Source organism: Mustela lutreola, chromosome 3 (genome assembly GCF_030435805.1).
Source record: "Mustela lutreola isolate mMusLut2 chromosome 3, mMusLut2.pri, whole genome shotgun sequence".
NCBI classification, from domain to species: Eukaryota; Metazoa; Chordata; class Mammalia; order Carnivora; family Mustelidae; genus Mustela; species Mustela lutreola.
Window position 1 is genome coordinate 79,637,140 of NC_081292.1, and position 15,823 is coordinate 79,652,962.

Consider the following 15,823-nt stretch of genomic DNA (forward strand, 5'->3'; position numbering starts at 1 on the left):
AATTTTCTTTATTTATCTACTAGATTCTCCCCAACGGGTATTATTTATTGTTTTTATTTAAATTTTTGTTTCATCATACATTTTCAGTTTCTATAAAAATGCCTGGCACATTGTAGATATGTGATAAATATTTGTTTAATGAATGAATAAATGTTGCTTTCTCAAAGATACGTGTTCTTTTCTGGTATGTAGCCATTTTTGGGGGGGGGAAAGTATAAGAAGTTTATAAGCTTCCAGTTATGAAAAAAAATTACACTGAGGTTTGCCTCATTTTAATAAATTGCTCAATTAATCAGTAAGCCTTGACTGAATCCACTTTGGAATAATCACTGTGTCAAGCTTTCTATACGGGGCACAGAAGAATTTATAAATAAGCTACTTATAGTCTAGAGGAGGACACAAAAGGAGCAAATTTGGGATGATTAGTGCACATTGCCAACTCTTATGTAATTGGCTCCAATAAAGTGTATTGATTGAACTCAGAGAAGAGGACAATAATTAAGGACAAGAGTAACACATTTAACAACTGGGTGTAAAACTGTCCTCTAGATAACAATATTGTCATCTATACGATTTATTTCAGTGTTGAAATGGAGACATCTCCATTACATCAACATTAATGTTCTTCTACCTGAATAATTTCATGCCTTTCTTTCTTTTTTTTAAAAGATTGTATTTATTTATTTGACACATAGAGAGAGATCACAAGTAGGTAGAGAGTCAGGCGGGGGGGGGCGGGGAAAGCAGGCTCCCTGCTGAGCAGAGAGCCCAATGTGGGACTCAATCCCAGGACCCTGAGATCATGACCTGAGCTGAAGGCAGAGGCTTTAACCCACTGAGCCACCCAGGCACCCCTCATGCCTTTCATTTCATATTCATTCCCACCCCCATTGCTGCCTTAGCTTGTAATTCTTTCTTAATAAAATATAATTGAGATATAATGTTATATGAGTTTCAGGTATATAGTATATTGACTGAATAATTCTATACATTCCTCAAGTGCTCACCATAATAAGTGTAGTTACCATACAAAGTTAATAAACAGCATTGACTCTATTGACTATGCTGTGCTTTTCATCTCTGTGAACGAGGACTTTGAACTACCTTCAGAGTAAATTGTCACCACGTTCTAACCATCCTCATTTTCACCGTCATCATCAACACCAATCTGGAAACGCTTGGTTGCAGGGATGCCACCTAGTTAACAATGCAGTGTGCTGTGTTCACAAAAAGAGTATAAAGGAATTAAAGATTGCAACATTTTTGGAGACATGGTAACAAAATAATTGTTCTCACTATATTTAGGAACATCCAGATAGAAGTAAACAGGAAAATTAGTAGGTGTTGCTAGGCTGCCTTTGAGGAGACTGGACAATGAAATCACTTCAAATGTAGTTGGGGCTGTCCAAGCCACGTGTCCCTCAGAAACCTTTTCTATTGTAGAGAGCAATCTGGGAGCTCACCCACCCTGTTGAGCTTCTCCAGGTCCCTAGCTTATGAAACTTCTCTATCCCCAGGAGATTCACATTTTTCCAGAAGGAAACTTTAAAATGTAAGCAAAGGAAAATGAATATAATGGATATAATATTATAAGTGGAAATACACAGAGTGTTTGCAGAGCACGAGCTAGAGCCAAGCTAAGCTGGAGCAGCAATGCTCATGGGGGAAGAGTTCCTAGTTTCTTTTCTTGTCTGAATTTCTTAAAGTTTTTATTTATTTATTTGACAGAGAGAGAGTGAGTGTGCATGCACGGCGGGGAAAGCAGGGAGGGAGAGGGAGCAGAAGAGTCCCTGAGAGGGTCCCTGAGAGAGCTCCACATAGTTCTTGATCCCATGACCCTTGGTATCATGATGTGAGGTAAAGGCAGACTCATAACTGGTTGAGCCACCCAGGTGTCCCTTGTCTGGATTTTTTGTGCAAGATTCACTACCTTAAGCATTTCAGGTATGAACTCCATCACAGACTTTATATAATAAAGGAAATAATAAATAATAAATGAAATCATTTCAAATAGAAATGATTTCTTTTTCTTGTGTTAGTTGGTTCACTGTGTGATTAGATTTTACTGCAGTTATTTTTCTAATAACAAGACATAAGCTGTCTAATCATGGAGGCATAAACACACAATTGCAGCTGTATCCGTTTATTTTACTAGCCTCGTATAAAACAAAAACAAAAACCTCTATGAATCTACAGCCTTTTGATTAACTGCCAATTATTCAAATCAATCAAATCAAATCAATCAAAGTAAAATTGAGTTAAGTTTAAAGTACTGTAGTCATTACATCTAATCAGTGAAGAGCATTTGGAACAAAGTTAAGAACTAGAGTTTGGAAGTAAAGCAGGATCAGTCATTTTGGGAATATGTTGCTGGATAGAAAATTCATCTTTCTGGTTGTAGTTACAGTAGTACAATAGCTTGGAGGTGCAGCTCCCTTGAGTAGAAGTCTAAATCCAACTCTGGTTTAATGATACCTTTTTTTTTTTTTTCCAGCGGGGGTGGGGAGCAAAGTTAGCTAGCTATTATACAATTTGAGTCTCAATACAATTCTCTGTGGTTGGGAACTGTTACAGTTCTTTTTTTTTTTTTTTTTTTTTTTTTAGTATTTATTTATTTAAGAGCATGAGTGTAGCAGGGGAGGGGCACAGGCAGAGGGAGAGGGAAAGGGAGAAGCAGACTGCCCAATGAATGCAGAGCAATAAGAGGGGGCATAAAAGACCCCAGGCAGGGAGAGGCCTTCAAGGGTGTACAGTAGGCAGGTCATAGAAGCTGCAGGTGGAGGTGAGATTTCCAACATAAAGATAATTTTTCTTGGAATCTGGAAAGAGAGTAGTCGTAGTGGTAAAAATGAGATGGCCAGCTTAATTAAAGAAGCTGATTTATACAAATCAAAACCACAATGAGATATCACCTCACACCAGTCAGAATGGCTAAAATCAACAAGTCAGGAAATGACAGATGCTGGCGAGGATGCGGAGAAAGGGGAACCCTCCTACACAGTTGGTGGGAATGCAAGCTGGTGCAGCCACTCTGGAAAACAGCATGGAGGTTCCTCAAAATGTTGAAAATAGAACTGCCCTAGGACCCAGCAATTGCACTATTGGGTATTTACCCTAAAGATACAAACGTAGTGATCCGAAGGGGCACGTGCACCCGAATGTTTATAGCAGCAATGTCCACAATAGCCAAACTATGGAAAGAACCTAGATGTCCATCAACAGATGAATGGATCAAGAAGATGTGGTATATATACACAATGGAATACTATGCAGCCATCAAAAGAAATGAAATCTTGCCATTTGCGACAACATGGATGGAGCTAGAGCATATCATGCTTAGCGAAATAAGTCAAGCGGAGAAAGACAACTATCATATGATCTCCCTGATATGAGGAAGTGGTGATGCAACATAGGGGCTTAAGTGGGTAGGAGAAGAATCAATGAAACAAGATGGAATTGGGAGGGAGACAAACCATAAGTGACTCTTAATCTCACAAAACAAACTGAGGGTTGCTGGGGGGAGGGCGGTTGGGAGAAGGGGGTGGGATTATGGACATTGGGGAGGGTATGTGCTTTGGTGAGTGCTGTGAAGTGTGTAAACCTGGTGATTCACAGACCTGTACTCCTGGGGATAAAAATATATGTTTATAAAAAATAAAAAATTTAAAAAAATAAAATAAAATAAAAAGAAGCTGATTTAGATTTCAATACAAAATTTTAGGATCCTAAACTAATCCCAGCCTTAAATTCCTGGACAATTTAAGCAAATTGTTTTGTTCTATGCTATGTAAACAGTGTCACTACCTAATGATAAGGTTTAATAAGCCTTTCTCTTGATAATAAGTAACAATTGACTTAAAACTAAATGTTGCCAGCATTATTTCTTTTGCATGGAATGCATAGTAGAAAAAAAAAACAGGATATTTGTCAACAGGGCATTATAATAATATACACTGAAATGTCATAACTTATTTCTAATATACATAAATTACCTATTTTTTAAAAATTCAGAAGTGAATTTTGTGCTTTAAAATATCTTCTGTATGTTGCCACAGTACTTCTTCAAGACATCATGGCAAATGGTTGATTTATATCAAACTTTAATAATTGTTTTAAATAACTGAAAACCTCCCATGATTAACTTTGAGGATCCCAAGGACTTCAAGGTTGGTCCCCACTCATCTAAATGGAATGATTGTGTTACTTTTTTTTTATGTTCTATACTTACTTGCATAATTGCACTCTTGAAACCTGCATTGATTTTTATATGACTCCATGACACATGCAGAAGAACCAAACATGGAAACTTCAGATGGGAAACTGATCACATCTTGTTGATAGGAGTTTGAAATTTTTATGCAAAGTTCACAAATGTTTCTCTTACTGAAAATCTAGTTTTTAATTTTTTTTCTTTCATATTGGAAAAAGCCCATTTGGAGACCATTAAGAAGGACTTATTCTGGGCACTTGGGTGGCTCAGTTGGTTAATCATCTGCCTTTGAGCTCAGGTCATGATCCCAGGGTCCTAGGATCCAGTCCTGAATTGGGCTCCCTGCTCAGCCGTGAGTCTGCTTCTGCCTCTCCATCTGCCTTTCCCCCAACTCATGCTCTTTCTTGCTCTCTCAAATAAATAAATAAAACCTTAAGAAAATAAATAAAATAGACTTATTTTACTTTTGAATGTTGCTTTCTCACAAAAGGGAATCTATAGAAATGGGAATTATTTAGCTGGAAATTAATAGCAGATCCCCAGGATGAGGACTGTCCCTAGAGGTGTGGGTGGGCTTGAGGAAAGCAACTAAAAACCTGAAGCAGTCAGAGTGGGGTTCAGTGGGATGCCTTTATCTGAGGGATGGGGCATACAGTGGATGAGGAGAGGCTGTAGCTGTATCAGTGGCCCCTCTGACAGGAAGGAACTCAGGCCTTCTGGAGAGGAGGAAGCCACTGTCAAACCCCAGGGCTACCAGAAGGAGCCAGGGAGCAACCACCTTGACATTTTCCTACTTCTGACCTCTACAGTGCTAATGCCTCTCACTCTCTGTCTCTGTCTCTGTCTCTGTCTCTCTCTCTCTCTCTCTCTCACACACACACACACACACACACACACACACACACCACAGGCACATTCATGCCTGTGTGAACAGTAAAAGCATTTGTTGAATTACAAGATAAATGTCATTTGTTGCCTTCTGTGATGGCAAATGGGCTTTTGGAGATCATTACCTTTGGCCTCCAACATGGCTTTTCTGAAAATTATGTGGAGCTTCTGTCTGTCTAAAAATGAAACTTGCTTTTCCCCAAAATTGTACTTTGGAATAATCAGAGTCTAAAATGTGATGTCTCAGACTAGTGATTTGAAATGCACATGGGAAAATGTTTATTTTAGGCGGCACTCATTCCTTTGACAGCTTGTCTCATGGGGATGCAGCAGCAGCAACATATTTTAAAATTCTGGGGCCATTTATACTTGTTTCAGAAGCTTTTAATTGAATAATAAATAATTGTGAGCTATTGGGCTTGGGCTACAGAGGTGATTGACTTTCTACAAAATGATTTAAAGAAAATTTAAAAAATCTATTCTGGGTTAACATAATTACAACACAAAAGAATGATTTCAGAAGATGGTTTAAAGGGTATAATGAAACAGTGGCAAATGAGCTGAAGTTTTGGAGAGATTGCCAAAATTAGGAAAAAATATAAACCTTTACATTTTAAGTCAATACTTTGAGCACTATTCATAGAAAGCAAATGTAAATGAAGTGGTTGTGAAGTTGCTGAGCAAAACATTCTCTTTTATTTTATTTTTCTTCAGAGCTCAGAGGTTCTAAGGTTCTAATCCAATAATGTCGTTAGGAGTTTATAAACATATTCAAATAAACAGCTACCAGAAAACTATAAATCGTGCCTATTGTGATATTGCTTAGAATATCGAGGTAACTAAAGGGCATTCAGGACATTACAAAATACGCAGAAATGTATAATATTGTAGAAAGCTTTGTTCTATGCGAGTCTAAACAAGGAGTGCCTCCCTCTGGGGGATACTGAGAACTGCACACAAGCAATCCTCCAAACCTCCAGGCTGAGACCAGGCCAGCTTCTAATTATCTTAAGGCTGCATTCTTGGGACCACCAGCCCACATTTGAGTACCTGTGTGGAAAAGCTTAGGGTTGTCAAAGAATTAATTGTTTGCTCTTTCCAACTCCTGAGCATGGCCCTTGACTTCCCTTTGGTAGAGCACTTAGGGCTGACAATCATGAACCCTTCCTCTGTTTCTTTGAGATAGATATGCATTTCCTCGAACTCAGTGGTATCTTTCTCACAGACCTGAAAACCATGTCTTTGAGATGCAGTCATCAGGAAGGATAGGGCCTCTAACTTTCATAACTAACTGCCAACTAGCCAACTGATAGACCTAATTGCATCTACGCCAACCACACCTTTGTAACTTCTCACCTCCCTGACTCTACTGAGGTCCTGCTTGCCAACCCGCCTCCTCATCCCTATTCATTTTCTCTCTAAAATGCCAAGTCACCCCAATGATCATTAGAATGAGGTTTAGCTCTTTCTCCCATTGTCAATAGTCACTGAATAAAATGTTTTCACCACTTTACCTGAAGTCCAGCTTTGTTTCTCTTGATGAAACTACCTCTGGGCTCCCGTGGAGAGGTCCCTCTGTAGCCAGAAGTCACAAAGCCTCCCTCTTCAAGAGTTTTATCAAGAAGTTTTCTTGTGCTGGCTACTTCCAGTTTATCAAACTTCAGAAATTAAATATAAAATAAGTCTAAAAGCAACCCTGAAAGAGATGCAAGTTTGGTTTGTAATCTTTTGCACAGAAGGATTCTGCTGTCAGTTTTCAAAGCAAATGGCATTTGTAAACAATCATCTAGTTGATTTAGAGGGTGAAAGAGAGAACCTGTAAAGGACCTTTGAACAGACAAAAACAAACTGATTAGAAAAAGCTTGGGAATGAAATCCTCATAACATCTTGACCTTAACACTTTCAAGGAAATAGTGTTCTAGTGTTCCCAAAAGATTTTAAGCCAAGTTTTCAGTCCCAAGAAAATGTAGAAAGTCATCTCTCTTATTAGGAATGAAGTAAGGTATTACAAAAATAGAAAAGGGGTGATTAAAAAAATCTAGATTTAAATTAGCATTTAAAGTTTCTAAGAAGTTTGTAAAATACGACCAAACATTTTGAAACTTCTTTCATTCCCACCTGCTAAATGTGTAAGAGATCTACAATATGGGACTAATAAATTACTGTTCCCAATAGTACATTTTCACTTCTCCACAAAAACTTCAAAGTCAACACAAGCAAGTATTTATTGGCAGTGGTATATATTGATAAAAGATATTCAGAATGCCAACTCACATTCACTTGGAAAAGAAAAACTATGTTATATAATTACAGTGTAATACAGATGTAGTAAAAAAAAATCTAGTTATTGAGACATGTGATTAAAATATTTAATTCCTAATTTCCCAGCCATCATGGAAAAATGGGAGTTTAATGTATTTACTTTTCTATACCTGCCTTACAGAACAGTCATTGTAGAGTGGAAAATGGCTATATTAGTCAACCAATAAACCAAGAAATCAATAACTATTATTATTAAAAACACATCAAGAGGATTAACACATTAATCTGGGAGGAGCTGTAGTGATATAGAAAAGTAGCAGAGATATTATAGGAAATAAAAAAAAAATAATATCATACCAGCAATAGGAATAAGCCGTAAGAGAAGAAAAATACTTTTCCCTCTACACTTCTGAGTTTCTCTGAGATCCCTCCAGTAAAAGATTAACAAGAGTATAACAAACAGAAGTTCGTTAACATGTATGTCTCATGAATATATAGGAGATAACCCAAGGAAAAATGAGTAATTGTCCAAGGTGGCTTAGAATTCCAGCTTCTATAAATCTTCAACAAAGAACTATAAATCTGTGAAGAAAGACTGCAATAAGGAGAACAGGTTTGGGCTTCCAAGGCCAGAGTCCACCGTCTCTCATGGTTTGTTTCCTCCTCCAATTTCCTCCAATTCACTTTTCCTTTCTTTCTCCTAATGTCCTCCATGTTATCCCTTATGCTCCACAAGTAAGTGAAACCATATGATAATTGCCTCTCTCTGACTTATTTCATTCAGCATAATCTCCTCCAGTCCAGTCCAGAGATAAAGGCTGCTTAGTAAATTGGTCATGCAGATTCTTCTGTTGCTTTCTCCAGGCTGATAGGGTCTAAAGTTGTCTCCAGGGATTAACCTGTGTCCTTCCTGGTAGAGAGGGGAAAAGGGACACCTTTATAAATCTATGGCCTGCTCTTCAGACAAATAAGAGGAGGTAAGGGAGCTTTTCGAGTATCTGCTTCTTCTCAATTGCCTTCAGCTCAAAGTAATTATGCCAAAGTAGCACATTTTAGGATGGCCTACTGTGCTACCCTTCAAAAGTGAGTATGATGAGTGCTGTGAAGTGTGTAAACCTGGCGATTCACAGACCTGTACCGCTGGGGATAAAAATACATGTTTATAAAAAAAATAAAAAATTTAAAACATAAAAAAAAAAGTGAGTATGAAATATTAGGCGATTATGTCATCAAAATAGCAACACAGAGGTGCACCTGGGTGGCTCAGTAGGTTAAGCCTCTGCCTTCAGCTCAGGTCATGATCTCAGGGTCCTGGGATCGAGCCCCACATCCGGCCCTCTACTCTGTGCAGAGCCTGCTTCCCTCTCTCCCTCTGCCTGCCTCTCTGCCTACTTGTGATCTCTGTATGTCAAATAAATAAGTAAAATCTTAAAAAAAAATGCAACACAGAATTTCTAGTCCTTGCCTCCCTCCTCAGAAACATCAATTTGAAAAATTAATCTGCATGCAAAAATACCTGCACAAGAGCCAAAGATTCCAGGTGATGGATTACAGCACCTGAAAGACATAAGAAAAGACAGAATAAGATGTGTAGGAGAAGATTCACACTACCCCATAACCCCTCTCCAAAACCAGGCAGTCCAACAAGGAAAGAGACACCTCATCGAAGGAAAATGAGCACCCAACTTCACCCTGGACCCTAGTAATGACCTGCCACAGCACCACTCTACTGCTGTGGCTGCTCAAGGTTGCTCCTTGAGGACTGCTGTGAAGTCAGACCCCTGGTTACCTTTGCACCTGCCAGCTCAGGCGACCCCAAGTGGATCTTACAGCCACAGGAGTTTCCTGCAACAAAAAGTGGCTCTTGCAGACCCAGGTGAGTTCCCCAGCACCAGTCTCCCAGCTGGCTCCTATGAAACCACAATCTCCCTGGCACTGGCTGGCTCTAGCAGCCCTGGGTGGTTCTCATAACTCCAAGAAATTTCCTTGGCTCCAGACGGACATAAGGCTCCCACAAAACCAGAGCCCCAGGCCATCTGGTCTCTAGCTGGCTCCAGCAGTAGCAGTTGGTCCTATAGCTCCAGGTAGCTCCTATGGCATGAGGCTACCAACGGGCCCTCATGAACCCAAGCTCCCAGACCAACTCAGCGCCAACTGATTTCCATGGTGCAAGGCTCCAGATGAGCCCCTACAAACCCAGGATTCTGGATGGGTCCTGGCCTGGCCAAGTACCACAGAGGTAGACTTCCAACTAACACAGCACCAGGCCTCTGGTCCAACCCAGAACCAGCCCGGCCCCCATAGACCTAATGGTAGTAATCAAAATGTATGAATTGGTATGGATATGGTATTGGCATAAAAACAGACACAAAGACCAGTGAAATAGAACCAAGATCTTACTTTACACCACTCACAAAAGTTTAACTCAAAATGGATTAAAGACTTAAATGCTAAGACCCAAAGCTATAAAACTCCTAGAAGAAGACACATTAAAAAAATCTCCTTGACATTGGTCTTGGTAACAGTTTTTTGGATATGATACCAAAAGCACAACAACAAAAACAAAAAAAGATAAATAAGTGGGACTATATCAAACTAAAAACCTTCTGCACAGCAAAAGAAATGTTCAACAAAATGAAAAGGCAACCATCTGTATAAGGGGTTAATAACCAAAATACATACAACTCAATAGCAAAAAAAAAAAAAAAAAAAAAAAAAAAGTCTGATTAACAAATGGGCAAAGATAAAACCAATAGGTACCTATTTTTTTTAAATGTTCATCACTAATAATCAAGGAATTTCAAATCAAAACCATAATGAAATATCACCTTGTACCTGTTAGAGTGGCTAACTATCAAACAGACAAGAGATAACAAATGCTGTCAATGGTATGGAGAAGAGGGAACTCTTCCTCACTATTGGCAGGAATCTAAATTGGCATGGACATTATGGAAAACAGTCTGGTGTTCTTTTTTTAAATTAAAGATGAATTGCTATATAGTCTGGCAATACTATTTCTGAATAGATATCCAAAAGAAACGAAATCACTATCTTCCAAAAATACCTTCATCATCATGTCCAATGCAGCATTGCTTTTACAAGCCAAAACATAGAAATAACCGAAGTGTCCACTGACAGATAAATTGATAAAAATGTTCATTATGTATATTGTATGCATGTGTTATATGTCTATATTACCTGCAGGTAATGAAACTATCACAGACAAGAAGAACTTATCCACATAATGATTAATTGTGATGTGGTATCTTGAATAGGATTCTGGAACAGAAAAGGGGTATTAGGTACAAACAGAAGAAATCTGAATAAATTATGAACTTTAATTAATATTGACTTATTGATTCATTAATTGTAACAAAGGTGTCATACTAATATAATAATTTGGTGTGGGGCAATGGGACTTTCTATAATATTCTCAATTTTCTATAAGAAACCCACTTCAGATACACGGAGGCTAAAAGACTATAATTGCCATATTTTTGTTCTCTAGGTTTTGCTAATTTGATTGAATAATTTGATGTATCTTTATAGAAATAAATGAGAAATACAAGTAATCTAGTTAAAATTGAATTCCAGATAAATAATTTTTTCAGTAAAGGTATGCTCCATGCAATATTTGGGACATTTTTATATTAAAGATTGTTTGCTTTTAATTTTATTATATTTTAAAGATTTTACTTATTTATTTGAGAGGGGGAGAGAGCACAAGTGAGTAGAGGGACAGAGAAAGAGGGAAAAACAGACTCCCCACTGAGCCAGGAGCCCGATTCTGGGCTTGATTCCAGGACCTCAGGATCATGACCCGAGCCGACGGCAGACTCTTAAAAGAGTGAGCCCCCCAGATGTCCCTGCTTTTTATCCAAAATTTAAATTTAATTGGTATACCATATTTTGGCATAAATCCTAGACTTTGAGCCTAGGTTCCCACCCTGATTCTGCTGTTCCATTCTTGGTACACATCTTTCATTCTCAAAGTCACATTTAAGTCAAAAGACACTGCTGCCACTCAAACATCCATGATTGAGGTGAGCAAGAGGATGGAATGAAAGGGTAAAAGGCCCAAAAGAGCCACTGGATCCCTCTCTAAAGAGTTTTCTGGGAAGATTTCCATGGTGATTTCAGTTTATGATAGAGTCTGGGGAATGAATACTTTTTAGCTGGGCACATTGCCCACCTCAATAAATAAAGTTGAATGAACCTGGGGATCTATAAAGAAGAAAATAAGAACTCATATTGGATAAATGACGAGAAGTTTTTGTCATGCTCCATAAAATATTTACACCTGCCTTTGTATAAAAAAAAATGCCTTCCATCATTTATAATTGATGTGCTAAAAGATGCACCACATTTACCTTCTAATTTCCAGTTTGAGAAGCACAGGCTAATGTACACTTATAATTAGGCTCTGAAATCAAACAGTCTGTCATGTCTTACTGTGATTATTTAAAAACTTAACAAGGGCTCTCACCCTTTAATCTAAGCTTTATCCTTCCCAACCCTTATCCTGGGCTTTTTGTCCCAAATAATGGAGAGCCCAGAAAAGGTCTGAGAAAAGGCAGATTTTTTTTTACTGAAGTGGAAAATAAAAATGAGTGGGGAAAAAACAAGAAACAAAGAAAGAAAACAAGTAGGCTTCAGAAAAATTCAGACAATTTCTTAAATGTTACTTATTTTATTTTTATTTAATTGTTTTAGAAGCTTCACAAAAATTAACAAGAATGGGGTGAGGGAGGAAAGATATTTGGAGAACTGTTGCCATAAACTCTAAGTTAGAAACTCTGTCATGTCATATCATTAAAATTTCCCAAAGGATGGAATTCCTCTCAGCTCGTTTGAGTGCTGTCCTCTGCATGTGCAAGTTAACAAAGCAAGTGCTGTGTGGTCATAATATGAAAATAAAGAAACTGAGGCTTGCAAGATTTTTGGAAACATGGTGTGACAAAATCCTTTTTTCTTCGGTGTATTTGAAAACGCCTATGGAGGTATCAGTGCTAAAACAGATACTTAGGGCTTTCATAAGAAGATTAGACTCTGCAATTGTGCAGGCCCAACACAACCCAGGCCACGAGTCTCTTGGCAATTCTTTCTCTCAGCTTTAGAGAGTAGAGCTGAAGTGAAAACAAACAAAAACAAAAACAAACAAACAAAAAACACTTTTGCCCCTTCGGAAGGCCACTTCTAATTAGCTCTTCCAGGTTCCGAGTTCTGAAACTTCTCTAGCCCACCAGTTCTCAGGAGATGAGCATTTTCCAGGAGGAATCCTTGTAATACAAGCAAAAGAGAATGAGTAAAATTCCGTGCGTGCAAATGCGTGGGCATGTCTGTGGAGCACAGACAGTTGGAATGCAGAGCAAGCAGGACAGGAAGCCCCTGGTGCCCTATCTCTTCCTCAATACTTTGTAGCTGCTGGACTGAGCCATCATCTTGAGGTTTAAATTGATCTGGGCTATGGGGTACCTGTGTATCTCCATTGGTTGACTGTCCAACTCTTGATTGATTTCAGCTCAGGTCATGATCTCAGGGTCCTGGAATCAAACACTGCATCAGGCTTAGCGCACTCCACCAACAAATAAATAAATAGATCTTTAAACTGAGTTGGGCTTTGAGTCTGTGTTGATAGCAACTTAAACCAAGTGGGAGCCTTGAGCTTTCCTGAATCTGCTGATCTGTAGTTGTGGATAGACTAGTTAAGTCATTGAGTACCTAGCCTCTTGAAGGTTCTCTCCTGGAACCTACTCCTTCTCTTCAGTTAAGCTCCTGCCATTCCAAGTAATAATAGTAATGCAAAAATAATACCACCAATATTTGTGCTAACTTTGTGCCAGGTATCATCCATTTTGAGATGAAGAAAGAAGGAGTTAACTTGCTTCAGGTCCAAATTTACGCAGCAGTAGAATGAGAGTCAACCTTGATCTCTCTGACAACAAAGTGTATGCATTTACCTGACTATAACAATCCAAATTCCTTGGCTTTAAGACTCCTGTGGTCTGAATTTTCAATCCCTTCCCCTCCTAGCAGTCTCCCTTTCACCCCACCACTTGCCCTGCACTGCTGAGTTAGCAGGTGTGAAGCCTGTGTCTAACTATGGAGGTGCTCAGCTATGTCCCTGGTGCCAGCTAGCCACCTTGCCCTTGCTGCTTGAGGAATGAGCAGTGTTAAAAACAAACCCAGAAGGATTGCCACTTGGAGCTCTTCAAGTATACTCTGGCCAACCTAACAAAGAGCCTTCTTCCTATTTCTAAATCACCCCTATTTGCTGGAATGTTCCCAGCTCTTGCTCATTTTCAGTGTGGAATAACCAGACATGTCTTTCCCTGGCTTCCCACTGATAGCTCATCTCACTCTCATCCTTTCCTTCCTCCATAGGCACTAATAGCATCTTTTAATGTTATTCTTACCACACATAAAATTTTAAATACATCTTGGTAACATGGTATGCATCCTCAAGCCCCTCAAATTTTCCTCTTCTTTTGTGAAATGAAAGTTATTTCAACCACAATATGCAATATTTTTTTAAAGATTTTGTTTATTTATTTGACAGAGAGAGATCACAAGTAGGCAGAGAAGCAGGAGAGGGAAGCAAGCTCCCCGCAGAGCAGAGAGCCCGACGTGGGGCTTGATCCCAGAATCCTGAGATCCTGACCAGAGCCGAAGGCAGAGGCTTAACACACTGAGCCACCCAGGCACCCTCAACAATATGCAATATTTAAGCCACGTTTGATAGATACCAGGCATTGCATGCTAAGTGTCAGAGATATAATAATGAACAAGAAATAAACCTACCCTCGAGGAATTGATAGTCCAATGCTGAGGTAGGACTCCAAATGATTTGATTTGACTTAAGACAGAATGAGAGAAATGCTATAATAAAAATGAAATGTCATTTTTATTTTATTTATTTATATTTTTTATTTAAATTTACTTATCTTCATATATAAAAATAAAGGTCATTTTGCACCCAGAAATGGATAACTTATTTCTATTAAATGCAATGCTGAACAAAAAGACAGTAAATTTCAGGTCAATTATTTTGAAAACTAGTTGAGCTCATGTAGCTGGCGACATCCAGCACAAAGGAAATGCACTGACTAGTGTAGATGGTGGGTACATTTAACAGAGTGACTGGTCATGCGTGGGCCAACATTATGACCAAAGACCATCAAAAGCCACTGAAAATTGGGATTCAAGAAAAGGCAGTTCTATTGATCCATGTAACAGCATTGCTTTAAAATATTCTAGAAAATGTGGGCCAGAGTTCTGAAATGTCAATCTTCAAATAAATAGCTAAGAGAAAAACTATGATTACTGTCTCAGACTTGTCAAATCACCTCTTGAGAGGTAAATGTTGTGTTCTCAAAAAAGAATGAGTTCATTTTGCAAACAGTATTCATAGGAAAGTGGAAAGCTGCCTACTGGGACGTAATTTTAGCAGTCCCCCAGAGTTCTATCTGCCTAATATGATATCTCCTGGCCTGGCATACCCCTTCCACCTTTTGAAATCCCACTGAAATTAAAGGTAGGGTTATAATGGAATTTTTAAAAAAGCATGTTGGTGGAGAGGATTCAAGATGGCGGAGAAGTAGCAGGCTGAGACTACTTCAGCTAGCCGGAGATCAGCTAGGTAGCTTATCTAAAGATAGCAAACACCTGCAAATGCATAGGCAGATCGAAGAGAAGAAGAACAGCAATTCGGAAAACAGAAAAACAACCACTTTCTGAAAGGTAGGACCGGTGGAGACGTGAATCCAAAGCGACGGGAAGATGGACCCTGGTGGGGGGAGGGGCCGGCTCCCGGCAAGCGGCGGAGCAACGGAGCACAAAATCAGGACTTTTAAAAGTCTGTTCCGCTGAGGGACATCGCTCCAGAGGCTAAACCATGGCGAAGCCCACGCAGGGTCAGCGTGGCCTCAGGTCCCGCAGGGTCACAGAAGGATCGGGGTGTCTGAGTGTCACAGAGCTTGCGGGTATTGGAACGGGAAAGCCGGCTACAGAGACAGACCCGACAGTAAGCTCACAGCTCGGTGTTACCTTGAACCAGCCACAGGCTCGGTGAGCTCGGAGCGTGGCCGGAGGTCAGGCAGACGGGAGTAACTGGGCGCTGTTCTCTGAGGGCGCACTGAGGAATGGGGCACTGGGCTCTCGGCTCCTCTGGGCCGGAGACCAGGAAGCTGCCATTTTCATTCCCATCCTCCAGAATTCTACGGAAAGCGCTCAGGGAACAAAAGTTCCTGAAAGCAAACCCCAGCGGATTACTCAGCCCGCCACTGGAAAGGGTGGTGCAATTCCGCCTGGGGCAAAGACACTTGAGAATCACTACACCAGGCCCTCCCCTAGAAGATCAACGAGAAATCCAGCCTAGACCAAGTTCACCTACCAATGAGTGCGGTTTCAATACCAAGGAAAGCAGCAGAATTCCAGAGGAGGAGAAAGCAAAGCACAGAACT

General features: G+C 39.6%; 1 pseudogene; it reads right to left on the minus strand.

Moving 5' to 3' along the window:
- The window catches only part of LOC131827862 (programmed cell death protein 7-like), a 71,565-nt pseudogene that overhangs the window by 4,796 nt on the left and 50,946 nt on the right, over nucleotides 1-15,823 (minus strand).